General features: G+C 35.3%; 60 non-coding genes and 1 pseudogene across 60 annotated transcripts; all 61 read right to left on the bottom strand.

Moving 5' to 3' along the window:
• Positions 1-168: 168 nt before the first annotated feature.
• Positions 169-287, bottom strand: LOC141704937 (5S ribosomal RNA). Its single transcript, XR_012568140.1, has one exon. It is a non-coding gene; the product is annotated as a 5S ribosomal RNA (ribosomal RNA).
• Positions 288-505: 218 nt separating this feature from the next.
• On the bottom strand, positions 506-624 carry LOC141704960 (5S ribosomal RNA). The gene has a single exon (XR_012568161.1). It is a non-coding gene; the product is annotated as a 5S ribosomal RNA (ribosomal RNA).
• A 219-nt stretch (positions 625-843) lies between these two features.
• LOC141704971 (5S ribosomal RNA) lies at positions 844-962 on the bottom strand. The gene has a single exon (XR_012568172.1). It is a non-coding gene; the product is annotated as a 5S ribosomal RNA (ribosomal RNA).
• A 218-nt stretch (positions 963-1,180) lies between these two features.
• Positions 1,181-1,299, bottom strand: LOC141704983 (5S ribosomal RNA). Its single transcript, XR_012568183.1, has one exon. It is a non-coding gene; the product is annotated as a 5S ribosomal RNA (ribosomal RNA).
• A 218-nt stretch (positions 1,300-1,517) lies between these two features.
• On the bottom strand, positions 1,518-1,636 carry LOC141704995 (5S ribosomal RNA). The gene has a single exon (XR_012568194.1). It is a non-coding gene; the product is annotated as a 5S ribosomal RNA (ribosomal RNA).
• A 219-nt stretch (positions 1,637-1,855) lies between these two features.
• LOC141704943 (5S ribosomal RNA) lies at positions 1,856-1,974 on the bottom strand. The gene has a single exon (XR_012568146.1). It is a non-coding gene; the product is annotated as a 5S ribosomal RNA (ribosomal RNA).
• A 219-nt stretch (positions 1,975-2,193) lies between these two features.
• Positions 2,194-2,312, bottom strand: LOC141704950 (5S ribosomal RNA). The gene has a single exon (XR_012568152.1). It is a non-coding gene; the product is annotated as a 5S ribosomal RNA (ribosomal RNA).
• A 218-nt stretch (positions 2,313-2,530) lies between these two features.
• On the bottom strand, positions 2,531-2,649 carry LOC141704951 (5S ribosomal RNA). Its single transcript, XR_012568153.1, has one exon. It is a non-coding gene; the product is annotated as a 5S ribosomal RNA (ribosomal RNA).
• A 219-nt stretch (positions 2,650-2,868) lies between these two features.
• On the bottom strand, positions 2,869-2,987 carry LOC141704952 (5S ribosomal RNA). The gene has a single exon (XR_012568154.1). It is a non-coding gene; the product is annotated as a 5S ribosomal RNA (ribosomal RNA).
• A 219-nt stretch (positions 2,988-3,206) lies between these two features.
• On the bottom strand, positions 3,207-3,325 carry LOC141704953 (5S ribosomal RNA). Its single transcript, XR_012568155.1, has one exon. It is a non-coding gene; the product is annotated as a 5S ribosomal RNA (ribosomal RNA).
• A 219-nt stretch (positions 3,326-3,544) lies between these two features.
• LOC141704954 (5S ribosomal RNA) lies at positions 3,545-3,663 on the bottom strand. Its single transcript, XR_012568156.1, has one exon. It is a non-coding gene; the product is annotated as a 5S ribosomal RNA (ribosomal RNA).
• A 219-nt stretch (positions 3,664-3,882) lies between these two features.
• Positions 3,883-4,001, bottom strand: LOC141704955 (5S ribosomal RNA). The gene has a single exon (XR_012568157.1). It is a non-coding gene; the product is annotated as a 5S ribosomal RNA (ribosomal RNA).
• A 219-nt stretch (positions 4,002-4,220) lies between these two features.
• On the bottom strand, positions 4,221-4,339 carry LOC141704956 (5S ribosomal RNA). Its single transcript, XR_012568158.1, has one exon. It is a non-coding gene; the product is annotated as a 5S ribosomal RNA (ribosomal RNA).
• A 218-nt stretch (positions 4,340-4,557) lies between these two features.
• Positions 4,558-4,676, bottom strand: LOC141704958 (5S ribosomal RNA). The gene has a single exon (XR_012568159.1). It is a non-coding gene; the product is annotated as a 5S ribosomal RNA (ribosomal RNA).
• A 218-nt stretch (positions 4,677-4,894) lies between these two features.
• On the bottom strand, positions 4,895-5,013 carry LOC141704959 (5S ribosomal RNA). Its single transcript, XR_012568160.1, has one exon. It is a non-coding gene; the product is annotated as a 5S ribosomal RNA (ribosomal RNA).
• Positions 5,014-5,232: 219 nt separating this feature from the next.
• LOC141704961 (5S ribosomal RNA) lies at positions 5,233-5,351 on the bottom strand. The gene has a single exon (XR_012568162.1). It is a non-coding gene; the product is annotated as a 5S ribosomal RNA (ribosomal RNA).
• Positions 5,352-5,569: 218 nt separating this feature from the next.
• Positions 5,570-5,688, bottom strand: LOC141704962 (5S ribosomal RNA). Its single transcript, XR_012568163.1, has one exon. It is a non-coding gene; the product is annotated as a 5S ribosomal RNA (ribosomal RNA).
• A 219-nt stretch (positions 5,689-5,907) lies between these two features.
• Positions 5,908-6,026, bottom strand: LOC141704963 (5S ribosomal RNA). The gene has a single exon (XR_012568164.1). It is a non-coding gene; the product is annotated as a 5S ribosomal RNA (ribosomal RNA).
• Positions 6,027-6,244: 218 nt separating this feature from the next.
• On the bottom strand, positions 6,245-6,363 carry LOC141704964 (5S ribosomal RNA). The gene has a single exon (XR_012568165.1). It is a non-coding gene; the product is annotated as a 5S ribosomal RNA (ribosomal RNA).
• Positions 6,364-6,582: 219 nt separating this feature from the next.
• On the bottom strand, positions 6,583-6,701 carry LOC141704965 (5S ribosomal RNA). Its single transcript, XR_012568166.1, has one exon. It is a non-coding gene; the product is annotated as a 5S ribosomal RNA (ribosomal RNA).
• Positions 6,702-6,920: 219 nt separating this feature from the next.
• On the bottom strand, positions 6,921-7,039 carry LOC141704966 (5S ribosomal RNA). The gene has a single exon (XR_012568167.1). It is a non-coding gene; the product is annotated as a 5S ribosomal RNA (ribosomal RNA).
• A 218-nt stretch (positions 7,040-7,257) lies between these two features.
• On the bottom strand, positions 7,258-7,376 carry LOC141704967 (5S ribosomal RNA). The gene has a single exon (XR_012568168.1). It is a non-coding gene; the product is annotated as a 5S ribosomal RNA (ribosomal RNA).
• Positions 7,377-7,595: 219 nt separating this feature from the next.
• LOC141704968 (5S ribosomal RNA) lies at positions 7,596-7,714 on the bottom strand. Its single transcript, XR_012568169.1, has one exon. It is a non-coding gene; the product is annotated as a 5S ribosomal RNA (ribosomal RNA).
• A 212-nt stretch (positions 7,715-7,926) lies between these two features.
• Positions 7,927-8,045, bottom strand: LOC141704969 (5S ribosomal RNA). Its single transcript, XR_012568170.1, has one exon. It is a non-coding gene; the product is annotated as a 5S ribosomal RNA (ribosomal RNA).
• Positions 8,046-8,264: 219 nt separating this feature from the next.
• On the bottom strand, positions 8,265-8,383 carry LOC141704970 (5S ribosomal RNA). The gene has a single exon (XR_012568171.1). It is a non-coding gene; the product is annotated as a 5S ribosomal RNA (ribosomal RNA).
• Positions 8,384-8,601: 218 nt separating this feature from the next.
• On the bottom strand, positions 8,602-8,720 carry LOC141704972 (5S ribosomal RNA). Its single transcript, XR_012568173.1, has one exon. It is a non-coding gene; the product is annotated as a 5S ribosomal RNA (ribosomal RNA).
• Positions 8,721-8,939: 219 nt separating this feature from the next.
• Positions 8,940-9,058, bottom strand: LOC141704974 (5S ribosomal RNA). The gene has a single exon (XR_012568174.1). It is a non-coding gene; the product is annotated as a 5S ribosomal RNA (ribosomal RNA).
• A 217-nt stretch (positions 9,059-9,275) lies between these two features.
• Positions 9,276-9,394, bottom strand: LOC141704975 (5S ribosomal RNA). The gene has a single exon (XR_012568175.1). It is a non-coding gene; the product is annotated as a 5S ribosomal RNA (ribosomal RNA).
• Positions 9,395-9,613: 219 nt separating this feature from the next.
• LOC141704976 (5S ribosomal RNA) lies at positions 9,614-9,732 on the bottom strand. Its single transcript, XR_012568176.1, has one exon. It is a non-coding gene; the product is annotated as a 5S ribosomal RNA (ribosomal RNA).
• Positions 9,733-9,951: 219 nt separating this feature from the next.
• On the bottom strand, positions 9,952-10,070 carry LOC141704977 (5S ribosomal RNA). Its single transcript, XR_012568177.1, has one exon. It is a non-coding gene; the product is annotated as a 5S ribosomal RNA (ribosomal RNA).
• A 219-nt stretch (positions 10,071-10,289) lies between these two features.
• On the bottom strand, positions 10,290-10,408 carry LOC141704978 (5S ribosomal RNA). Its single transcript, XR_012568178.1, has one exon. It is a non-coding gene; the product is annotated as a 5S ribosomal RNA (ribosomal RNA).
• A 219-nt stretch (positions 10,409-10,627) lies between these two features.
• On the bottom strand, positions 10,628-10,746 carry LOC141704979 (5S ribosomal RNA). Its single transcript, XR_012568179.1, has one exon. It is a non-coding gene; the product is annotated as a 5S ribosomal RNA (ribosomal RNA).
• Positions 10,747-10,964: 218 nt separating this feature from the next.
• On the bottom strand, positions 10,965-11,083 carry LOC141704980 (5S ribosomal RNA). Its single transcript, XR_012568180.1, has one exon. It is a non-coding gene; the product is annotated as a 5S ribosomal RNA (ribosomal RNA).
• Positions 11,084-11,302: 219 nt separating this feature from the next.
• Positions 11,303-11,421, bottom strand: LOC141704981 (5S ribosomal RNA). Its single transcript, XR_012568181.1, has one exon. It is a non-coding gene; the product is annotated as a 5S ribosomal RNA (ribosomal RNA).
• A 219-nt stretch (positions 11,422-11,640) lies between these two features.
• On the bottom strand, positions 11,641-11,759 carry LOC141704982 (5S ribosomal RNA). The gene has a single exon (XR_012568182.1). It is a non-coding gene; the product is annotated as a 5S ribosomal RNA (ribosomal RNA).
• Positions 11,760-11,977: 218 nt separating this feature from the next.
• LOC141704984 (5S ribosomal RNA) lies at positions 11,978-12,096 on the bottom strand. The gene has a single exon (XR_012568184.1). It is a non-coding gene; the product is annotated as a 5S ribosomal RNA (ribosomal RNA).
• Positions 12,097-12,315: 219 nt separating this feature from the next.
• On the bottom strand, positions 12,316-12,434 carry LOC141704985 (5S ribosomal RNA). The gene has a single exon (XR_012568185.1). It is a non-coding gene; the product is annotated as a 5S ribosomal RNA (ribosomal RNA).
• Positions 12,435-12,653: 219 nt separating this feature from the next.
• On the bottom strand, positions 12,654-12,772 carry LOC141704986 (5S ribosomal RNA). The gene has a single exon (XR_012568186.1). It is a non-coding gene; the product is annotated as a 5S ribosomal RNA (ribosomal RNA).
• Positions 12,773-12,990: 218 nt separating this feature from the next.
• On the bottom strand, positions 12,991-13,109 carry LOC141704987 (5S ribosomal RNA). The gene has a single exon (XR_012568187.1). It is a non-coding gene; the product is annotated as a 5S ribosomal RNA (ribosomal RNA).
• Positions 13,110-13,328: 219 nt separating this feature from the next.
• Positions 13,329-13,447, bottom strand: LOC141704988 (5S ribosomal RNA). Its single transcript, XR_012568188.1, has one exon. It is a non-coding gene; the product is annotated as a 5S ribosomal RNA (ribosomal RNA).
• Positions 13,448-13,666: 219 nt separating this feature from the next.
• Positions 13,667-13,785, bottom strand: LOC141704990 (5S ribosomal RNA). Its single transcript, XR_012568189.1, has one exon. It is a non-coding gene; the product is annotated as a 5S ribosomal RNA (ribosomal RNA).
• A 219-nt stretch (positions 13,786-14,004) lies between these two features.
• On the bottom strand, positions 14,005-14,123 carry LOC141704991 (5S ribosomal RNA). The gene has a single exon (XR_012568190.1). It is a non-coding gene; the product is annotated as a 5S ribosomal RNA (ribosomal RNA).
• A 219-nt stretch (positions 14,124-14,342) lies between these two features.
• Positions 14,343-14,461, bottom strand: LOC141704992 (5S ribosomal RNA). Its single transcript, XR_012568191.1, has one exon. It is a non-coding gene; the product is annotated as a 5S ribosomal RNA (ribosomal RNA).
• Positions 14,462-14,680: 219 nt separating this feature from the next.
• Positions 14,681-14,799, bottom strand: LOC141704993 (5S ribosomal RNA). The gene has a single exon (XR_012568192.1). It is a non-coding gene; the product is annotated as a 5S ribosomal RNA (ribosomal RNA).
• Positions 14,800-15,018: 219 nt separating this feature from the next.
• LOC141704994 (5S ribosomal RNA) lies at positions 15,019-15,137 on the bottom strand. The gene has a single exon (XR_012568193.1). It is a non-coding gene; the product is annotated as a 5S ribosomal RNA (ribosomal RNA).
• Positions 15,138-15,356: 219 nt separating this feature from the next.
• LOC141704996 (5S ribosomal RNA) lies at positions 15,357-15,475 on the bottom strand. Its single transcript, XR_012568195.1, has one exon. It is a non-coding gene; the product is annotated as a 5S ribosomal RNA (ribosomal RNA).
• Positions 15,476-15,693: 218 nt separating this feature from the next.
• Positions 15,694-15,812, bottom strand: LOC141704997 (5S ribosomal RNA). Its single transcript, XR_012568196.1, has one exon. It is a non-coding gene; the product is annotated as a 5S ribosomal RNA (ribosomal RNA).
• Positions 15,813-16,031: 219 nt separating this feature from the next.
• Positions 16,032-16,150, bottom strand: LOC141704998 (5S ribosomal RNA). The gene has a single exon (XR_012568197.1). It is a non-coding gene; the product is annotated as a 5S ribosomal RNA (ribosomal RNA).
• A 219-nt stretch (positions 16,151-16,369) lies between these two features.
• On the bottom strand, positions 16,370-16,488 carry LOC141704999 (5S ribosomal RNA). Its single transcript, XR_012568198.1, has one exon. It is a non-coding gene; the product is annotated as a 5S ribosomal RNA (ribosomal RNA).
• A 219-nt stretch (positions 16,489-16,707) lies between these two features.
• LOC141705000 (5S ribosomal RNA) lies at positions 16,708-16,826 on the bottom strand. The gene has a single exon (XR_012568199.1). It is a non-coding gene; the product is annotated as a 5S ribosomal RNA (ribosomal RNA).
• A 219-nt stretch (positions 16,827-17,045) lies between these two features.
• LOC141704938 (5S ribosomal RNA) lies at positions 17,046-17,164 on the bottom strand. Its single transcript, XR_012568141.1, has one exon. It is a non-coding gene; the product is annotated as a 5S ribosomal RNA (ribosomal RNA).
• A 219-nt stretch (positions 17,165-17,383) lies between these two features.
• On the bottom strand, positions 17,384-17,502 carry LOC141704939 (5S ribosomal RNA). The gene has a single exon (XR_012568142.1). It is a non-coding gene; the product is annotated as a 5S ribosomal RNA (ribosomal RNA).
• Positions 17,503-17,720: 218 nt separating this feature from the next.
• LOC141704940 (5S ribosomal RNA) lies at positions 17,721-17,839 on the bottom strand. Its single transcript, XR_012568143.1, has one exon. It is a non-coding gene; the product is annotated as a 5S ribosomal RNA (ribosomal RNA).
• A 219-nt stretch (positions 17,840-18,058) lies between these two features.
• Positions 18,059-18,177, bottom strand: LOC141704941 (5S ribosomal RNA). The gene has a single exon (XR_012568144.1). It is a non-coding gene; the product is annotated as a 5S ribosomal RNA (ribosomal RNA).
• A 219-nt stretch (positions 18,178-18,396) lies between these two features.
• LOC141704942 (5S ribosomal RNA) lies at positions 18,397-18,515 on the bottom strand. Its single transcript, XR_012568145.1, has one exon. It is a non-coding gene; the product is annotated as a 5S ribosomal RNA (ribosomal RNA).
• Positions 18,516-18,734: 219 nt separating this feature from the next.
• LOC141704944 (5S ribosomal RNA) lies at positions 18,735-18,853 on the bottom strand. Its single transcript, XR_012568147.1, has one exon. It is a non-coding gene; the product is annotated as a 5S ribosomal RNA (ribosomal RNA).
• Positions 18,854-19,072: 219 nt separating this feature from the next.
• Positions 19,073-19,191, bottom strand: LOC141704945 (5S ribosomal RNA). The gene has a single exon (XR_012568148.1). It is a non-coding gene; the product is annotated as a 5S ribosomal RNA (ribosomal RNA).
• Positions 19,192-19,409: 218 nt separating this feature from the next.
• Positions 19,410-19,528, bottom strand: LOC141704946 (5S ribosomal RNA). The gene has a single exon (XR_012568149.1). It is a non-coding gene; the product is annotated as a 5S ribosomal RNA (ribosomal RNA).
• Positions 19,529-19,746: 218 nt separating this feature from the next.
• On the bottom strand, positions 19,747-19,865 carry LOC141704947 (5S ribosomal RNA). Its single transcript, XR_012568150.1, has one exon. It is a non-coding gene; the product is annotated as a 5S ribosomal RNA (ribosomal RNA).
• Positions 19,866-20,084: 219 nt separating this feature from the next.
• LOC141704948 (5S ribosomal RNA) lies at positions 20,085-20,203 on the bottom strand. Its single transcript, XR_012568151.1, has one exon. It is a non-coding gene; the product is annotated as a 5S ribosomal RNA (ribosomal RNA).
• Positions 20,204-20,421: 218 nt separating this feature from the next.
• On the bottom strand, positions 20,422-20,518 carry LOC141704949 (5S ribosomal RNA; annotated as a pseudogene; the record flags this gene model as incomplete).

The following is a 20,518-nucleotide window of genomic DNA, read 5'->3' on the forward strand; positions in this document are numbered from 1 at the left end:
CATTATTACGCGATAAACTGATAAAAAAATTAAAAAATAGAAAAAATAAGAATAAAAATAAGAAAAAATAAAAGAATAAAGTGAAAAATTATGAACTAAACATCGAAGAAATGTGTTGTACAAAGAGGAAAAAAAATTAAGAAGAAAAAAAAACGTGAAACGAAAAAAGGGGTGCAACACGAGGACTTCCCAGGGGGTCACCCATCCTAGTACTACTCTCGCCCAAGCACGCTTAACTTCGGAGTTCTGATGGGATCCGGTGCATTAGTGCTGGTATGATCGCACCCGTCAGAGAAGTGCAAAGTAATTGTATATACGAAGATTTAGAGCGGTTTTGCATTATTACGCGATAAACTGATAAAAAAATTAAAAAATAGAAAAAATAAGAATAAAAATAAGAAAAAATAAAAGAATAAAGTGAAAAATTATGAACTAAACATCGAAGAAATGTGTTGTACAAAGAGGAAAAAAAATTAAGAAGAAAAAAAAACGTGAAACGAAAAAAGGGGTGCAACACGAGGACTTCCCAGGGGGTCACCCATCCTAGTACTACTCTCGCCCAAGCACGCTTAACTTCGGAGTTCTGATGGGATCCGGTGCATTAGTGCTGGTATGATCGCACCCGTCAGAGAAGTGCAAAGTAATTGTATATACGAAGATTTAGAGCGGTTTTGCATTATTACGCGATAAACTGATAAAAAAAATTAAAAAATAGAAAAAATAAGAATAAAAATAAGAAAAAATAAAAGAATAAAGGGAAAAATTATGAACTAAACATCGAAGAAATGTGTTGTACAAAGAGGAAAAAAAATTAAGAAGAAAAAAAAACGTGAAACGAAAAAAGGGGTGCAACACGAGGACTTCCCAGGGGGTCACCCATCCTAGTACTACTCTCGCCCAAGCACGCTTAACTTCGGAGTTCTGATGGGATCCGGTGCATTAGTGCTGGTATGATCGCACCCGTCAGAGAAGTGCAAAGTAATTGTATATACGAAGATTTAGAGCGGTTTTGCATTATTACGCGATAAACTGATAAAAAAAATTAAAAAATAGAAAAAATAAGAATAAAAATAAGAAAAAATAAAAGAATAAAGGGAAAAATTATGAACTAAACATCGAAGAAATGTGTTGTACAAAGAGGAAAAAAAATTAAGAAGAAAAAAAACGTGAAACGAAAAAAGGGGTGCAACACGAGGACTTCCCAGGGGGTCACCCATCCTAGTACTACTCTCGCCCAAGCACGCTTAACTTCGGAGTTCTGATGGGATCCGGTGCATTAGTGCTGGTATGATCGCACCCGTCAGAGAAGTGCAAAGTAATTGTATATACGAAGATTTAGAGCGGTTTTGCATTATTACGCGATAAACTGATAAAAAAAATTAAAAAATAGAAAAAATAAGAATAAAAATAAGAAAAAATAAAAGAATAAAGTGAAAAATTATGAACTAAACATCGAAGAAATGTGTTGTACAAAGAGGAAAAAAAATTAAGAAGAAAAAAAACGTGAAACGAAAAAAGGGGTGCAACACGAGGACTTCCCAGGGGGTCACCCATCCTAGTACTACTCTCGCCCAAGCACGCTTAACTTCGGAGTTCTGATGGGATCCGGTGCATTAGTGCTGGTATGATCGCACCCGTCAGAGAAGTGCAAAGTAATTGTATATACGAAGATTTAGAGCGGTTTTGCATTATTACGCGATAAACTGATAAAAAAAATTAAAAAATAGAAAAAATAAGAATAAAAATAAGAAAAAATAAAAGAATAAAGTGAAAAATTATGAACTAAACATCGAAGAAATGTGTTGTACAAAGAGGAAAAAAAATTAAGAAGAAAAAAAAACGTGAAACGAAAAAAGGGGTGCAACACGAGGACTTCCCAGGGGGTCACCCATCCTAGTACTACTCTCGCCCAAGCACGCTTAACTTCGGAGTTCTGATGGGATCCGGTGCATTAGTGCTGGTATGATCGCACCCGTCAGAGAAGTGCAAAGTAATTGTATATACGAAGATTTAGAGCGGTTTTGCATTATTACGCGATAAACTGATAAAAAAAATTAAAAAATAGAAAAAATAAGAATAAAAATAAGAAAAAATAAAAGAATAAAGTGAAAAATTATGAACTAAACATCGAAGAAATGTGTTGTACAAAGAGGAAAAAAAATTAAGAAGAAAAAAAAACGTGAAACGAAAAAAGGGGTGCAACACGAGGACTTCCCAGGGGGTCACCCATCCTAGTACTACTCTCGCCCAAGCACGCTTAACTTCGGAGTTCTGATGGGATCCGGTGCATTAGTGCTGGTATGATCGCACCCGTCAGAGAAGTGCAAAGTAATTGTATATACGAAGATTTAGAGCGGTTTTGCATTATTACGCGATAAACTGATAAAAAAAATTAAAAAATAGAAAAAATAAGAATAAAAATAAGAAAAAATAAAAGAATAAAGTGAAAAATTATGAACTAAACATCGAAGAAATGTGTTGTACAAAGAGGAAAAAAAATTAAGAAGAAAAAAAACGTGAAACGAAAAAAGGGGTGCAACACGAGGACTTCCCAGGGGGTCACCCATCCTAGTACTACTCTCGCCCAAGCACGCTTAACTTCGGAGTTCTGATGGGATCCGGTGCATTAGTGCTGGTATGATCGCACCCGTCAGAGAAGTGCAAAGTAATTGTATATACGAAGATTTAGAGCGGTTTTGCATTATTACGCGATAAACTGATAAAAAAAATTAAAAAATAGAAAAAATAAGAATAAAAATAAGAAAAAATAAAAGAATAAAGGGAAAAATTATGAACTAAACATCGAAGAAATGTGTTGTACAAAGAGGAAAAAAAATTAAGAAGAAAAAAAAACGTGAAACGAAAAAAGGGGTGCAACACGAGGACTTCCCAGGGGGTCACCCATCCTAGTACTACTCTCGCCCAAGCACGCTTAACTTCGGAGTTCTGATGGGATCCGGTGCATTAGTGCTGGTATGATCGCACCCGTCAGAGAAGTGCAAAGTAATTGTATATACGAAGATTTAGAGCGGTTTTGCATTATTACGCGATAAACTGATAAAAAAAATTAAAAAATAGAAAAAATAAGAATAAAAATAAGAAAAAATAAAAGAATAAAGTGAAAAATTATGAACTAAACATCGAAGAAATGTGTTGTACAAAGAGGAAAAAAAATTAAGAAGAAAAAAAAACGTGAAACGAAAAAAGGGGTGCAACACGAGGACTTCCCAGGGGGTCACCCATCCTAGTACTACTCTCGCCCAAGCACGCTTAACTTCGGAGTTCTGATGGGATCCGGTGCATTAGTGCTGGTATGATCGCACCCGTCAGAGAAGTGCAAAGTAATTGTATATACGAAGATTTAGAGCGGTTTTGCATTATTACGCGATAAACTGATAAAAAAAATTAAAAAATAGAAAAAATAAGAATAAAAATAAGAAAAAATAAAAGAATAAAGTGAAAAATTATGAACTAAACATCGAAGAAATGTGTTGTACAAAGAGGAAAAAAAATTAAGAAGAAAAAAAAACGTGAAACGAAAAAAGGGGTGCAACACGAGGACTTCCCAGGGGGTCACCCATCCTAGTACTACTCTCGCCCAAGCACGCTTAACTTCGGAGTTCTGATGGGATCCGGTGCATTAGTGCTGGTATGATCGCACCCGTCAGAGAAGTGCAAAGTAATTGTATATACGAAGATTTAGAGCGGTTTTGCATTATTACGCGATAAACTGATAAAAAAAATTAAAAAATAGAAAAAATAAGAATAAAAATAAGAAAAAATAAAAGAATAAAGTGAAAAATTATGAACTAAACATCGAAGAAATGTGTTGTACAAAGAGGAAAAAAAATTAAGAAGAAAAAAAAACGTGAAACGAAAAAAGGGGTGCAACACGAGGACTTCCCAGGGGGTCACCCATCCTAGTACTACTCTCGCCCAAGCACGCTTAACTTCGGAGTTCTGATGGGATCCGGTGCATTAGTGCTGGTATGATCGCACCCGTCAGAGAAGTGCAAAGTAATTGTATATACGAAGATTTAGAGCGGTTTTGCATTATTACGCGATAAACTGATAAAAAAAATTAAAAAATAGAAAAAATAAGAATAAAAATAAGAAAAAATAAAAGAATAAAGGGAAAAATTATGAACTAAACATCGAAGAAATGTGTTGTACAAAGAGGAAAAAAAATTAAGAAGAAAAAAAAACGTGAAACGAAAAAAGGGGTGCAACACGAGGACTTCCCAGGGGGTCACCCATCCTAGTACTACTCTCGCCCAAGCACGCTTAACTTCGGAGTTCTGATGGGATCCGGTGCATTAGTGCTGGTATGATCGCACCCGTCAGAGAAGTGCAAAGTAATTGTATATACGAAGATTTAGAGCGGTTTTGCATTATTACGCGATAAACTGATAAAAAAAATTAAAAAATAGAAAAAATAAGAATAAAAATAAGAAAAAATAAAAGAATAAAGTGAAAAATTATGAACTAAACATCGAAGAAATGTGTTGTACAAAGAGGAAAAAAAATTAAGAAGAAAAAAAACGTGAAACGAAAAAAGGGGTGCAACACGAGGACTTCCCAGGGGGTCACCCATCCTAGTACTACTCTCGCCCAAGCACGCTTAACTTCGGAGTTCTGATGGGATCCGGTGCATTAGTGCTGGTATGATCGCACCCGTCAGAGAAGTGCAAAGTAATTGTATATACGAAGATTTAGAGCGGTTTTGCATTATTACGCGATAAACTGATAAAAAAATTAAAAAATAGAAAAAATAAGAATAAAAATAAGAAAAAATAAAAGAATAAAGTGAAAAATTATGAACTAAACATCGAAGAAATGTGTTGTACAAAGAGGAAAAAAAATTAAGAAGAAAAAAAAACGTGAAACGAAAAAAGGGGTGCAACACGAGGACTTCCCAGGGGGTCACCCATCCTAGTACTACTCTCGCCCAAGCACGCTTAACTTCGGAGTTCTGATGGGATCCGGTGCATTAGTGCTGGTATGATCGCACCCGTCAGAGAAGTGCAAAGTAATTGTATATACGAAGATTTAGAGCGGTTTTGCATTATTACGCGATAAACTGATAAAAAAAATTAAAAAATAGAAAAAATAAGAATAAAAATAAGAAAAAATAAAAGAATAAAGTGAAAAATTATGAACTAAACATCGAAGAAATGTGTTGTACAAAGAGGAAAAAAAATTAAGAAGAAAAAAAAACGTGAAACGAAAAAAGGGGTGCAACACGAGGACTTCCCAGGGGGTCACCCATCCTAGTACTACTCTCGCCCAAGCACGCTTAACTTCGGAGTTCTGATGGGATCCGGTGCATTAGTGCTGGTATGATCGCACCCGTCAGAGAAGTGCAAAGTAATTGTATATACGAAGATTTAGAGCGGTTTTGCATTATTACGCGATAAACTGATAAAAAAAATTAAAAAATAGAAAAAATAAGAATAAAAATAAGAAAAAATAAAAGAATAAAGTGAAAAATTATGAACTAAACATCGAAGAAATGTGTTGTACAAAGAGGAAAAAAAATTAAGAAGAAAAAAAACGTGAAACGAAAAAAGGGGTGCAACACGAGGACTTCCCAGGGGGTCACCCATCCTAGTACTACTCTCGCCCAAGCACGCTTAACTTCGGAGTTCTGATGGGATCCGGTGCATTAGTGCTGGTATGATCGCACCCGTCAGAGAAGTGCAAAGTAATTGTATATACGAAGATTTAGAGCGGTTTTGCATTATTACGCGATAAACTGATAAAAAAAATTAAAAAATAGAAAAAATAAGAATAAAAATAAGAAAAAATAAAAGAATAAAGTGAAAAATTATGAACTAAACATCGAAGAAATGTGTTGTACAAAGAGGAAAAAAAATTAAGAAGAAAAAAAAACGTGAAACGAAAAAAGGGGTGCAACACGAGGACTTCCCAGGGGGTCACCCATCCTAGTACTACTCTCGCCCAAGCACGCTTAACTTCGGAGTTCTGATGGGATCCGGTGCATTAGTGCTGGTATGATCGCACCCGTCAGAGAAGTGCAAAGTAATTGTATATACGAAGATTTAGAGCGGTTTTGCATTATTACGCGATAAACTGATAAAAAAATTAAAAAATAGAAAAAATAAGAATAAAAATAAGAAAAAATAAAAGAATAAAGTGAAAAATTATGAACTAAACATCGAAGAAATGTGTTGTACAAAGAGGAAAAAAAATTAAGAAGAAAAAAAAACGTGAAACGAAAAAAGGGGTGCAACACGAGGACTTCCCAGGGGGTCACCCATCCTAGTACTACTCTCGCCCAAGCACGCTTAACTTCGGAGTTCTGATGGGATCCGGTGCATTAGTGCTGGTATGATCGCACCCGTCAGAGAAGTGCAAAGTAATTGTATATACGAAGATTTAGAGCGGTTTTGCATTATTACGCGATAAACTGATAAAAAAAATTAAAAAATAGAAAAAATAAGAATAAAAATAAGAAAAAATAAAAGAATAAAGTGAAAAATTATGAACTAAACATCGAAGAAATGTGTTGTACAAAGAGGAAAAAAAATTAAGAAGAAAAAAAAACGTGAAACGAAAAAAGGGGTGCAACACGAGGACTTCCCAGGGGGTCACCCATCCTAGTACTACTCTCGCCCAAGCACGCTTAACTTCGGAGTTCTGATGGGATCCGGTGCATTAGTGCTGGTATGATCGCACCCGTCAGAGAAGTGCAAAGTAATTGTATATACGAAGATTTAGAGCGGTTTTGCATTATTACGCGATAAACTGATAAAAAAAATTAAAAAATAGAAAAAATAAGAATAAAAATAAGAAAAAATAAAAGAATAAAGGGAAAAATTATGAACTAAACATCGAAGAAATGTGTTGTACAAAGAGGAAAAAAAATTAAGAAGAAAAAAAAACGTGAAACGAAAAAAGGGGTGCAACACGAGGACTTCCCAGGGGGTCACCCATCCTAGTACTACTCTCGCCCAAGCACGCTTAACTTCGGAGTTCTGATGGGATCCGGTGCATTAGTGCTGGTATGATCGCACCCGTCAGAGAAGTGCAAAGTAATTGTATATACGAAGATTTAGAGCGGTTTTGCATTATTACGCGATAAACTGATAAAAAAATTAAAAAATAGAAAAAATAAGAATAAAAATAAGAAAAAATAAAAGAATAAAGGGAAAAATTATGAACTAAACATCGAAGAAATGTGTTGTACAAAGAGGAAAAAAAATTAAGAAGAAAAAAAAACGTGAAACGAAAAAAGGGGTGCAACACGAGGACTTCCCAGGGGGTCACCCATCCTAGTACTACTCTCGCCCAAGCACGCTTAACTTCGGAGTTCTGATGGGATCCGGTGCATTAGTGCTGGTATGATCGCACCCGTCAGAGAAGTGCAAAGTAATTGTATATACGAAGATTTAGAGCGGTTTTGCATTATTACGCGATAAACTGATAAAAAAAATTAAAAAATAGAAAAAATAAGAATAAAAATAAGAAAAAATAAAAGAATAAAGGGAAAAATTATGAACTAAACATCGAAGAAATGTGTTGTACAAAGAGGAAAAAAAATTAAGAAGAAAAAAAAACGTGAAACGAAAAAAGGGGTGCAACACGAGGACTTCCCAGGGGGTCACCCATCCTAGTACTACTCTCGCCCAAGCACGCTTAACTTCGGAGTTCTGATGGGATCCGGTGCATTAGTGCTGGTATGATCGCACCCGTCAGAGAAGTGCAAAGTAATTGTATATACGAAGATTTAGAGCGGTTTTGCATTATTACGCGATAAACTGATAAAAAAATTAAAAAATAGAAAAAATAAGAATAAGAAAAAATAAAAGAATAAAGTGAAAAATTATGAACTAAACATCGAAGAAATGTGTTGTACAAAGAGGAAAAAAAATTAAGAAGAAAAAAAAACGTGAAACGAAAAAAGGGGTGCAACACGAGGACTTCCCAGGGGGTCACCCATCCTAGTACTACTCTCGCCCAAGCACGCTTAACTTCGGAGTTCTGATGGGATCCGGTGCATTAGTGCTGGTATGATCGCACCCGTCAGAGAAGTGCAAAGTAATTGTATATACGAAGATTTAGAGCGGTTTTGCATTATTACGCGATAAACTGATAAAAAAAATTAAAAAATAGAAAAAATAAGAATAAAAATAAGAAAAAATAAAAGAATAAAGTGAAAAATTATGAACTAAACATCGAAGAAATGTGTTGTACAAAGAGGAAAAAAAATTAAGAAGAAAAAAAAACGTGAAACGAAAAAAGGGGTGCAACACGAGGACTTCCCAGGGGGTCACCCATCCTAGTACTACTCTCGCCCAAGCACGCTTAACTTCGGAGTTCTGATGGGATCCGGTGCATTAGTGCTGGTATGATCGCACCCGTCAGAGAAGTGCAAAGTAATTGTATATACGAAGATTTAGAGCGGTTTTGCATTATTACGCGATAAACTGATAAAAAAATTAAAAAATAGAAAAAATAAGAATAAAAATAAGAAAAAATAAAAGAATAAAGTGAAAAATTATGAACTAAACATCGAAGAAATGTGTTGTACAAAGAGGAAAAAAAATTAAGAAGAAAAAAAAACGTGAAACGAAAAAAGGGGTGCAACACGAGGACTTCCCAGGGGGTCACCCATCCTAGTACTACTCTCGCCCAAGCACGCTTAACTTCGGAGTTCTGATGGGATCCGGTGCATTAGTGCTGGTATGATCGCACCCGTCAGAGAAGTGCAAAGTAATTGTATATACGAAGATTTAGAGCGGTTTTGCATTATTACGCGATAAACTGATAAAAAAAATTAAAAAATAGAAAAAATAAGAATAAAAATAAGAAAAAATAAAAGAATAAAGTGAAAAATTATGAACTAAACATCGAAGAAATGTGTTGTACAAAGAGGAAAAAAAATTAAGAAGAAAAAAAAACGTGAAACGAAAAAAGGGGTGCAACACGAGGACTTCCCAGGGGGTCACCCATCCTAGTACTACTCTCGCCCAAGCACGCTTAACTTCGGAGTTCTGATGGGATCCGGTGCATTAGTGCTGGTATGATCGCACCCGTCAGAGAAGTGCAAAGTAATTGTATATACGAAGATTTAGAGCGGTTTTGCATTATTACGCGATAAACTGATAAAAAAATTAAAAAATAGAAAAAATAAGAATAAAAATAAGAAAAAATAAAAGAATAAAGTGAAAAATTATGAACTAAACATCGAAGAAATGTGTTGTACAAAGAGGAAAAAAAATTAAGAAGAAAAAAAACGTGAAACGAAAAAAGGGGTGCAACACGAGGACTTCCCAGGGGGTCACCCATCCTAGTACTACTCTCGCCCAAGCACGCTTAACTTCGGAGTTCTGATGGGATCCGGTGCATTAGTGCTGGTATGATCGCACCCGTCAGAGAAGTGCAAAGTAATTGTATATACGAAGATTTAGAGCGGTTTTGCATTATTACGCGATAAACTGATAAAAAAAATTAAAAAATAGAAAAAATAAGAATAAAAATAAGAAAAAATAAAAGAATAAAGGGAAAAATTATGAACTAAACATCGAAGAAATGTGTTGTACAAAGAGGAAAAAAAATTAAGAAGAAAAAAAAACGTGAAACGAAAAAAGGGGTGCAACACGAGGACTTCCCAGGGGGTCACCCATCCTAGTACTACTCTCGCCCAAGCACGCTTAACTTCGGAGTTCTGATGGGATCCGGTGCATTAGTGCTGGTATGATCGCACCCGTCAGAGAAGTGCAAAGTAATTGTATATACGAAGATTTAGAGCGGTTTTGCATTATTACGCGATAAACTGATAAAAAAAATTAAAAAATAGAAAAAATAAGAATAAAAATAAGAAAAAATAAAAGAATAAAGTGAAAAATTATGAACTAAACATCGAAGAAATGTGTTGTACAAAGAGGAAAAAAAATTAAGAAGAAAAAAAAACGTGAAACGAAAAAAGGGGTGCAACACGAGGACTTCCCAGGGGGTCACCCATCCTAGTACTACTCTCGCCCAAGCACGCTTAACTTCGGAGTTCTGATGGGATCCGGTGCATTAGTGCTGGTATGATCGCACCCGTCAGAGAAGTGCAAAGTAATTGTATATACGAAGATTTAGAGCGGTTTTGCATTATTACGCGATAAACTGATAAAAAAAATTAAAAAATAGAAAAAATAAGAATAAAAATAAGAAAAAATAAAAGAATAAAGTGAAAAATTATGAACTAAACATCGAAGAAATGTGTTGTACAAAGAGGAAAAAAAATTAAGAAGAAAAAAAAACGTGAAACGAAAAAAGGGGTGCAACACGAGGACTTCCCAGGGGGTCACCCATCCTAGTACTACTCTCGCCCAAGCACGCTTAACTTCGGAGTTCTGATGGGATCCGGTGCATTAGTGCTGGTATGATCGCACCCGTCAGAGAAGTGCAAAGTAATTGTATATACGAAGATTTAGAGCGGTTTTGCATTATTACGCGATAAACTGATAAAAAAAATTAAAAAATAGAAAAAATAAGAATAAAAATAAGAAAAAATAAAAGAATAAAGTGAAAAATTATGAACTAAACATCGAAGAAATGTGTTGTACAAAGAGGAAAAAAAATTAAGAAGAAAAAAAAACGTGAAACGAAAAAAGGGGTGCAACACGAGGACTTCCCAGGGGGTCACCCATCCTAGTACTACTCTCGCCCAAGCACGCTTAACTTCGGAGTTCTGATGGGATCCGGTGCATTAGTGCTGGTATGATCGCACCCGTCAGAGAAGTGCAAAGTAATTGTATATACGAAGATTTAGAGCGGTTTTGCATTATTACGCGATAAACTGATAAAAAAAATTAAAAAATAGAAAAAATAAGAATAAAAATAAGAAAAAATAAAAGAATAAAGTGAAAAATTATGAACTAAACATCGAAGAAATGTGTTGTACAAAGAGGAAAAAAAATTAAGAAGAAAAAAAACGTGAAACGAAAAAAGGGGTGCAACACGAGGACTTCCCAGGGGGTCACCCATCCTAGTACTACTCTCGCCCAAGCACGCTTAACTTCGGAGTTCTGATGGGATCCGGTGCATTAGTGCTGGTATGATCGCACCCGTCAGAGAAGTGCAAAGTAATTGTATATACGAAGATTTAGAGCGGTTTTGCATTATTACGCGATAAACTGATAAAAAAAATTAAAAAATAGAAAAAATAAGAATAAAAATAAGAAAAAATAAAAGAATAAAGGGAAAAATTATGAACTAAACATCGAAGAAATGTGTTGTACAAAGAGGAAAAAAAATTAAGAAGAAAAAAAAACGTGAAACGAAAAAAGGGGTGCAACACGAGGACTTCCCAGGGGGTCACCCATCCTAGTACTACTCTCGCCCAAGCACGCTTAACTTCGGAGTTCTGATGGGATCCGGTGCATTAGTGCTGGTATGATCGCACCCGTCAGAGAAGTGCAAAGTAATTGTATATACGAAGATTTAGAGCGGTTTTGCATTATTACGCGATAAACTGATAAAAAAAATTAAAAAATAGAAAAAATAAGAATAAAAATAAGAAAAAATAAAAGAATAAAGTGAAAAATTATGAACTAAACATCGAAGAAATGTGTTGTACAAAGAGGAAAAAAAATTAAGAAGAAAAAAAAACGTGAAACGAAAAAAGGGGTGCAACACGAGGACTTCCCAGGGGGTCACCCATCCTAGTACTACTCTCGCCCAAGCACGCTTAACTTCGGAGTTCTGATGGGATCCGGTGCATTAGTGCTGGTATGATCGCACCCGTCAGAGAAGTGCAAAGTAATTGTATATACGAAGATTTAGAGCGGTTTTGCATTATTACGCGATAAACTGATAAAAAAATTAAAAAATAGAAAAAATAAGAATAAAAATAAGAAAAAATAAAAGAATAAAGTGAAAAATTATGAACTAAACATCGAAGAAATGTGTTGTACAAAGAGGAAAAAAAATTAAGAAGAAAAAAAAACGTGAAACGAAAAAAGGGGTGCAACACGAGGACTTCCCAGGGGGTCACCCATCCTAGTACTACTCTCGCCCAAGCACGCTTAACTTCGGAGTTCTGATGGGATCCGGTGCATTAGTGCTGGTATGATCGCACCCGTCAGAGAAGTGCAAAGTAATTGTATATACGAAGATTTAGAGCGGTTTTGCATTATTACGCGATAAACTGATAAAAAAAATTAAAAAATAGAAAAAATAAGAATAAAAATAAGAAAAAATAAAAGAATAAAGTGAAAAATTATGAACTAAACATCGAAGAAATGTGTTGTACAAAGAGGAAAAAAAATTAAGAAGAAAAAAAAACGTGAAACGAAAAAAGGGGTGCAACACGAGGACTTCCCAGGGGGTCACCCATCCTAGTACTACTCTCGCCCAAGCACGCTTAACTTCGGAGTTCTGATGGGATCCGGTGCATTAGTGCTGGTATGATCGCACCCGTCAGAGAAGTGCAAAGTAATTGTATATACGAAGATTTAGAGCGGTTTTGCATTATTACGCGATAAACTGATAAAAAAAATTAAAAAATAGAAAAAATAAGAATAAAAATAAGAAAAAATAAAAGAATAAAGTGAAAAATTATGAACTAAACATCGAAGAAATGTGTTGTACAAAGAGGAAAAAAAATTAAGAAGAAAAAAAAACGTGAAACGAAAAAAGGGGTGCAACACGAGGACTTCCCAGGGGGTCACCCATCCTAGTACTACTCTCGCCCAAGCACGCTTAACTTCGGAGTTCTGATGGGATCCGGTGCATTAGTGCTGGTATGATCGCACCCGTCAGAGAAGTGCAAAGTAATTGTATATACGAAGATTTAGAGCGGTTTTGCATTATTACGCGATAAACTGATAAAAAAATTAAAAAATAGAAAAAATAAGAATAAAAATAAGAAAAAATAAAAGAATAAAGGGAAAAATTATGAACTAAACATCGAAGAAATGTGTTGTACAAAGAGGAAAAAAAATTAAGAAGAAAAAAAAACGTGAAACGAAAAAAGGGGTGCAACACGAGGACTTCCCAGGGGGTCACCCATCCTAGTACTACTCTCGCCCAAGCACGCTTAACTTCGGAGTTCTGATGGGATCCGGTGCATTAGTGCTGGTATGATCGCACCCGTCAGAGAAGTGCAAAGTAATTGTATATACGAAGATTTAGAGCGGTTTTGCATTATTACGCGATAAACTGATAAAAAAAATTAAAAAATAGAAAAAATAAGAATAAAAATAAGAAAAAATAAAAGAATAAAGTGAAAAATTATGAACTAAACATCGAAGAAATGTGTTGTACAAAGAGGAAAAAAAATTAAGAAGAAAAAAAAACGTGAAACGAAAAAAGGGGTGCAACACGAGGACTTCCCAGGGGGTCACCCATCCTAGTACTACTCTCGCCCAAGCACGCTTAACTTCGGAGTTCTGATGGGATCCGGTGCATTAGTGCTGGTATGATCGCACCCGTCAGAGAAGTGCAAAGTAATTGTATATACGAAGATTTAGAGCGGTTTTGCATTATTACGCGATAAACTGATAAAAAAAATTAAAAAATAGAAAAAATAAGAATAAAAATAAGAAAAAATAAAAGAATAAAGGGAAAAATTATGAACTAAACATCGAAGAAATGTGTTGTACAAAGAGGAAAAAAAATTAAGAAGAAAAAAAAACGTGAAACGAAAAAAGGGGTGCAACACGAGGACTTCCCAGGGGGTCACCCATCCTAGTACTACTCTCGCCCAAGCACGCTTAACTTCGGAGTTCTGATGGGATCCGGTGCATTAGTGCTGGTATGATCGCACCCGTCAGAGAAGTGCAAAGTAATTGTATATACGAAGATTTAGAGCGGTTTTGCATTATTACGCGATAAACTGATAAAAAAAATTAAAAAATAGAAAAAATAAGAATAAAAATAAGAAAAAATAAAAGAATAAAGGGAAAAATTATGAACTAAACATCGAAGAAATGTGTTGTACAAAGAGGAAAAAAAATTAAGAAGAAAAAAAAACGTGAAACGAAAAAAGGGGTGCAACACGAGGACTTCCCAGGGGGTCACCCATCCTAGTACTACTCTCGCCCAAGCACGCTTAACTTCGGAGTTCTGATGGGATCCGGTGCATTAGTGCTGGTATGATCGCACCCGTCAGAGAAGTGCAAAGTAATTGTATATACGAAGATTTAGAGCGGTTTTGCATTATTACGCGATAAACTGATAAAAAAAATTAAAAAATAGAAAAAATAAGAATAAAAATAAGAAAAAATAAAAGAATAAAGTGAAAAATTATGAACTAAACATCGAAGAAATGTGTTGTACAAAGAGGAAAAAAAATTAAGAAGAAAAAAAAACGTGAAACGAAAAAAGGGGTGCAACACGAGGACTTCCCAGGGGGTCACCCATCCTAGTACTACTCTCGCCCAAGCACGCTTAACTTCGGAGTTCTGATGGGATCCGGTGCATTAGTGCTGGTATGATCGCACCCGTCAGAGAAGTGCAAAGTAATTGTATATACGAAGATTTAGAGCGGTTTTGCATTATTACGCGATAAACTGATAAAAAAAATTAAAAAATAGAAAAAATAAGAATAAAAATAAGAAAAAATAAAAGAATAAAGTGAAAAATTATGAACTAAACATCGAAGAAATGTGTTGTACAAAGAGGAAAAAAAATTAAGAAGAAAAAAAAACGTGAAACGAAAAAAGGGGTGCAACACGAGGACTTCCCAGGGGGTCACCCATCCTAGTACTACTCTCGCCCAAGCACGCTTAACTTCGGAGTTCTGATGGGATCCGGTGCATTAGTGCTGGTATGATCGCACCCGTCAGAGAAGTGCAAAGTAATTGTATATACGAAGATTTAGAGCGGTTTTGCATTATTACGCGATAAACTGATAAAAAAAATTAAAAAATAGAAAAAATAAGAATAAAAATAAGAAAAAATAAAAGAATAAAGGGAAAAATTATGAACTAAACATCGAAGAAATGTGTTGTACAAAGAGGAAAAAAAATTAAGAAGAAAAAAAAACGTGAAACGAAAAAAGGGGTGCAACACGAGGACTTCCCAGGGGGTCACCCATCCTAGTACTACTCTCGCCCAAGCACGCTTAACTTCGGAGTTCTGATGGGATCCGGTGCATTAGTGCTGGTATGATCGCACCCGTCAGAGAAGTGCAAAGTAATTGTATATACGAAGATTTAGAGCGGTTTTGCATTATTACGCGATAAACTGATAAAAAAAATTAAAAAATAGAAAAAATAAGAATAAAAATAAGAAAAAATAAAAGAATAAAGTGAAAAATTATGAACTAAACATCGAAGAAATGTGTTGTACAAAGAGGAAAAAAAATTAAGAAGAAAAAAAAACGTGAAACGAAAAAAGGGGTGCAACACGAGGACTTCCCAGGGGGTCACCCATCCTAGTACTACTCTCGCCCAAGCACGCTTAACTTCGGAGTTCTGATGGGATCCGGTGCATTAGTGCTGGTATGATCGCACCCGTCAGAGAAGTGCAAAGTAATTGTATATACGAAGATTTAGAGCGGTTTTGCATTATTACGCGATAAACTGATAAAAAAAATTAAAAAATAGAAAAAATAAGAATAAAAATAAGAAAAAATAAAAGAATAAAGGGAAAAATTATGAACTAAACATCGAAGAAATGTGTTGTACAAAGAGGAAAAAAAATTAAGAAGAAAAAAAACGTGAAACGAAAAAAGGGGTGCAACACGAGGACTTCCCAGGGGGTCACCCATCCTAGTACTACTCTCGCCCAAGCACGCTTAACTTCGGAGTTCTGATGGGATCCGGTGCATTAGTGCTGGTATGATCGCACCCGTCAGAGAAGTGCAAAGTAATTGTATATACGAAGATTTAGAGCGGTTTTGCATTATTACGCGATAAACTGATAAAAAAAATTAAAAAATAGAAAAAATAAGAATAAAAATAAGAAAAAATAAAAGAATAAAGGGAAAAATTATGAACTAAACATCGAAGAAATGTGTTGTACAAAGAGGAAAAAAAATTAAGAAGAAAAAAAAACGTGAAACGAAAAAAGGGGTGCAACACGAGGACTTCCCAGGGGGTCACCCATCCTAGTACTACTCTCGCCCAAGCACGCTTAACTTCGGAGTTCTGATGGGATCCGGTGCATTAGTGCTGGTATGATCGCACCCGTCAGAGAAGTGCAAAGTAATTGTATATACGAAGATTTAGAGCGGTTTTGCATTATTACGCGATAAACTGATAAAAAAAATTAAAAAATAGAAAAAATAAGAATAAAAATAAGAAAAAATAAAAGAATAAAGTGAAAAATTATGAACTAAACATCGAAGAAATGTGTTGTACAAAGAGGAAAAAAAATTAAGAAGAAAAAAAAACGTGAAACGAAAAAAGGGGTGCAACACGAGGACTTCCCAGGGGGTCACCCATCCTAGTACTACTCTCGCCCAAGCACGCTTAACTTCGGAGTTCTGATGGGATCCGGTGCATTAGTGCTGGTATGATCGCACCCGTCAGAGAAGTGCAAAGTAATTGTATATACGAAGATTTAGAGCGGTTTTGCATTATTACGCGATAAACTGATAAAAAAAATTAAAAAATAGAAAAAATAAGAATAAAAATAAGAAAAAATAAAAGAATAAAGGGAAAAATTATGAACTAAACATCGAAGAAATGTGTTGTACAAAGAGGAAAAAAAATTAAGAAGAAAAAAAAACGTGAAACGAAAAAAGGGGTGCAACACGAGGACTTCCCAGGGGGTCACCCATCCTAGTACTACTCTCGCCCAAGCACGCTTAACTTCGGAGTTCTGATGGGATCCGGTGCATTAGTGCTGGTATGATCGCACCCGTCAGAGAAGTGCAAAGTAATTGTATATACGAAGATTTAGAGCGGTTTTGCATTATTACGCGATAAACTGATAAAAAAAATTAAAAAATAGAAAAAATAAGAATAAAAATAAGAAAAAATAAAAGAATAAAGTGAAAAATTATGAACTAAACATCGAAGAAATGTGTTGTACAAAGAGGAAAAAAAATTAAGAAGAAAAAAAAACGTGAAACGAAAAAAGGGGTGCAACACGAGGACTTCCCAGGGGGTCACCCATCCTAGTACTACTCTCGCCCAAGCACGCTTAACTTCGGAGTTCTGATGGGATCCGGTGCATTAGTGCTGGTATGATCGCACCCGTCAGAGAAGTGCAAAGTAATTGTATATACGAAGATTTAGAGCGGTTTTGCATTATTACGCGATAAACTGATAAAAAAAATTAAAAAATAGAAAAAATAAGAATAAAAATAAGAAAAAATAAAAGAATAAAGTGAAAAATTATGAACTAAACATCGAAGAAATGTGTTGTACAAAGAGGAAAAAAAATTAAGAAGAAAAAAAAACGTGAAACGAAAAAAGGGGTGCAACACGAGGACTTCCCAGGGGGTCACCCATCCTAGTACTACTCTCGCCCAAGCACGCTTAACTTCGGAGTTCTGATGGGATCCGGTGCATTAGTGCTGGTATGATCGCACCCGTCAGAGAAGTGCAAAGTAATTGTATATACGAAGATTTAGAGCGGTTTTGCATTATTACGCGATAAACTGATAAAAAAATTAAAAAATAGAAAAAATAAGAATAAAAATAAGAAAAAATAAAAGAATAAAGTGAAAAATTATGAACTAAACATCGAAGAAATGTGTTGTACAAAGAGGAAAAAAAATTAAGAAGAAAAAAAAACGTGAAACGAAAAAAGGGGTGCAACACGAGGACTTCCCAGGGGGTCACCCATCCTAGTACTACTCTCGCCCAAGCACGCTTAACTTCGGAGTTCTGATGGGATCCGGTGCATTAGTGCTGGTATGATCGCACCCGTCAGAGAAGTGCAAAGTAATTGTATATACGAAGATTTAGAGCGGTTTTGCATTATTACGCGATAAACTGATAAAAAAAATTAAAAAATAGAAAAAATAAGAATAAAAATAAGAAAAAATAAAAGAATAAAGGGAAAAATTATGAACTAAACATCGAAGAAATGTGTTGTACAAAGAGGAAAAAAAATTAAGAAGAAAAAAAAACGTGAAACGAAAAAAGGGGTGCAACACGAGGACTTCCCAGGGGGTCACCCATCCTAGTACTACTCTCGCCCAAGCACGCTTAACTTCGGAGTTCTGATGGGATCCGGTGCATTAGTGCTGGTATGATCGCACCCGTCAGAGAAGTGCAAAGTAATTGTATATACGAAGATTTAGAGCGGTTTTGCATTATTACGCGATAAACTGATAAAAAAAATTAAAAAATAGAAAAAATAAGAATAAAAATAAGAAAAAATAAAAGAATAAAGTGAAAAATTATGAACTAAACATCGAAGAAATGTGTTGTACAAAGAGGAAAAAAAATTAAGAAGAAAAAAAAACGTGAAACGAAAAAAGGGGTGCAACACGAGGACTTCCCAGGGGGTCACCCATCCTAGTACTACTCTCGCCCAAGCACGCTTAACTTCGGAGTTCTGATGGGATCCGGTGCATTAGTGCTGGTATGATCGCACCCGTCAGAGAAGTGCAAAGTAATTGTATATACGAAGATTTAGAGCGGTTTTGCATTATTACGCGATAAACTGATAAAAAAAATTAAAAAATAGAAAAAATAAGAATAAAAATAAGAAAAAATAAAAGAATAAAGGGAAAAATTATGAACTAAACATCGAAGAAATGTGTTGTACAAAGAGGAAAAAAAATTAAGAAGAAAAAAAAACGTGAAACGAAAAAAGGGGTGCAACACGAGGACTTCCCAGGGGGTCACCCATCCTAGTACTACTCTCGCCCAAGCACGCTTAACTTCGGAGTTCTGATGGGATCCGGTGCATTAGTGCTGGTATGATCGCACCCGTCAGAGAAGTGCAAAGTAATTGTATATACGAAGATTTAGAGCGGTTTTGCATTATTACGCGATAAACTGATAAAAAAAATTAAAAAATAGAAAAAATAAGAATAAAAATAAGAAAAAATAAAAGAATAAAGTGAAAAATTATGAACTAAACATCGAAGAAATGTGTTGTACAAAGAGGAAAAAAAATTAAGAAGAAAAAAAAACGTGAAACGAAAAAAGGGGTGCAACACGAGGACTTCCCAGGGGGTCACCCATCCTAGTACTACTCTCGCCCAAGCACGCTTAACTTCGGAGTTCTGATGGGATCCGGTGCATTAGTGCTGGTATGATCGCACCCGTCAGAGAAGTGCAAAGTAATTGTATATACGAAGATTTAGAGCGGTTTTGCATTATTACGCGATAAACTGATAAAAAAATTAAAAAATAGAAAAAATAAGAATAAAAATAAGAAAAAATAAAAGAATAAAGTGAAAAATTATGAACTAAACATCGAAGAAATGTGTTGTACAAAGAGGAAAAAAAATTAAGAAGAAAAAAAAACGTGAAACGAAAAAAGGGGTGCAACACGAGGACTTCCCAGGGGGTCACCCATCCTAGTACTACTCTCGCCCAAGCACGCTTAACTTCGGAGTTCTGATGGGATCCGGTGCATTAGTGCTGGTATGATCGCACCCGTCAGAGAAGTGCAAAGTAATTGTATATACGAAGATTTAGAGCGGTTTTGCATTATTACGCGATAAACTGATAAAAAAATTAAAAAATAGAAAAAATAAGAATAAAAATAAGAAAAAATAAAAGAATAAAGGGAAAAATTATGAACTAAACATCGAAGAAATGTGTTGTACAAAGAGGAAAAAAAATTAAGAAGAAAAAAAAACGTGAAACGAAAAAAGGGGTGCAACACGAGGACTTCCCAGGGGGTCACCCATCCTAGTACTACTCTCGCCCAAGCACGCTTAACTTCGGAGTTCTGATGGGATCCGGTGCATTAGTGCTGGTATGATCGCACCCGTCAGAGAAGTGCAAAGTAATTGTATATACGAAGATTTAGAGCGGTTTTGCATTATTACGCGATAAACTGATAAAAAAAATTAAAAAATAGAAAAAATAAGAATAAAAATAAGAAAAAATAAAAGAATAAAGGGAAAAATTATGAACTAAACATCGAAGAAATGTGTTGTACAAAGAGGAAAAAAAATTAAGAAGAAAAAAAAACGTGAAACGAAAAAAGGGGTGCAACACGAGGACTTCCCAGGGGGTCACCCATCCTAGTACTACTCTCGCCCAAGCACGCTTAACTTCGGAGTTCTGATGGGATCCGGTGCATTAGTGCTGGTATGATCGCACCCGTCAGAGAAGTGCAAAGTAATTGTATATACGAAGATTTAGAGCGGTTTTGCATTATTACGCGATAAACTGATAAAAAAAATTAAAAAATAGAAAAAATAAGAATAAAAATAAGAAAAAATAAAAGAATAAAGGGAAAAATTATGAACTAAACATCGAAGAAATGTGTTGTACAAAGAGGAAAAAAAATTAAGAAGAAAAAAAACGTGAAACGAAAAAAGGGGTGCAACACGAGGACTTCCCAGGGGGTCACCCATCCTAGTACTACTCTCGCCCAAGCACGCTTAACTTCGGAGTCTGATGGATCCGGTGCATTA

Source organism: Apium graveolens, unplaced genomic scaffold, assembly GCF_009905375.1.
Source record: "Apium graveolens cultivar Ventura unplaced genomic scaffold, ASM990537v1 ctg8437, whole genome shotgun sequence".
Classification (NCBI taxonomy): domain Eukaryota; kingdom Viridiplantae; phylum Streptophyta; class Magnoliopsida; order Apiales; family Apiaceae; genus Apium; species Apium graveolens.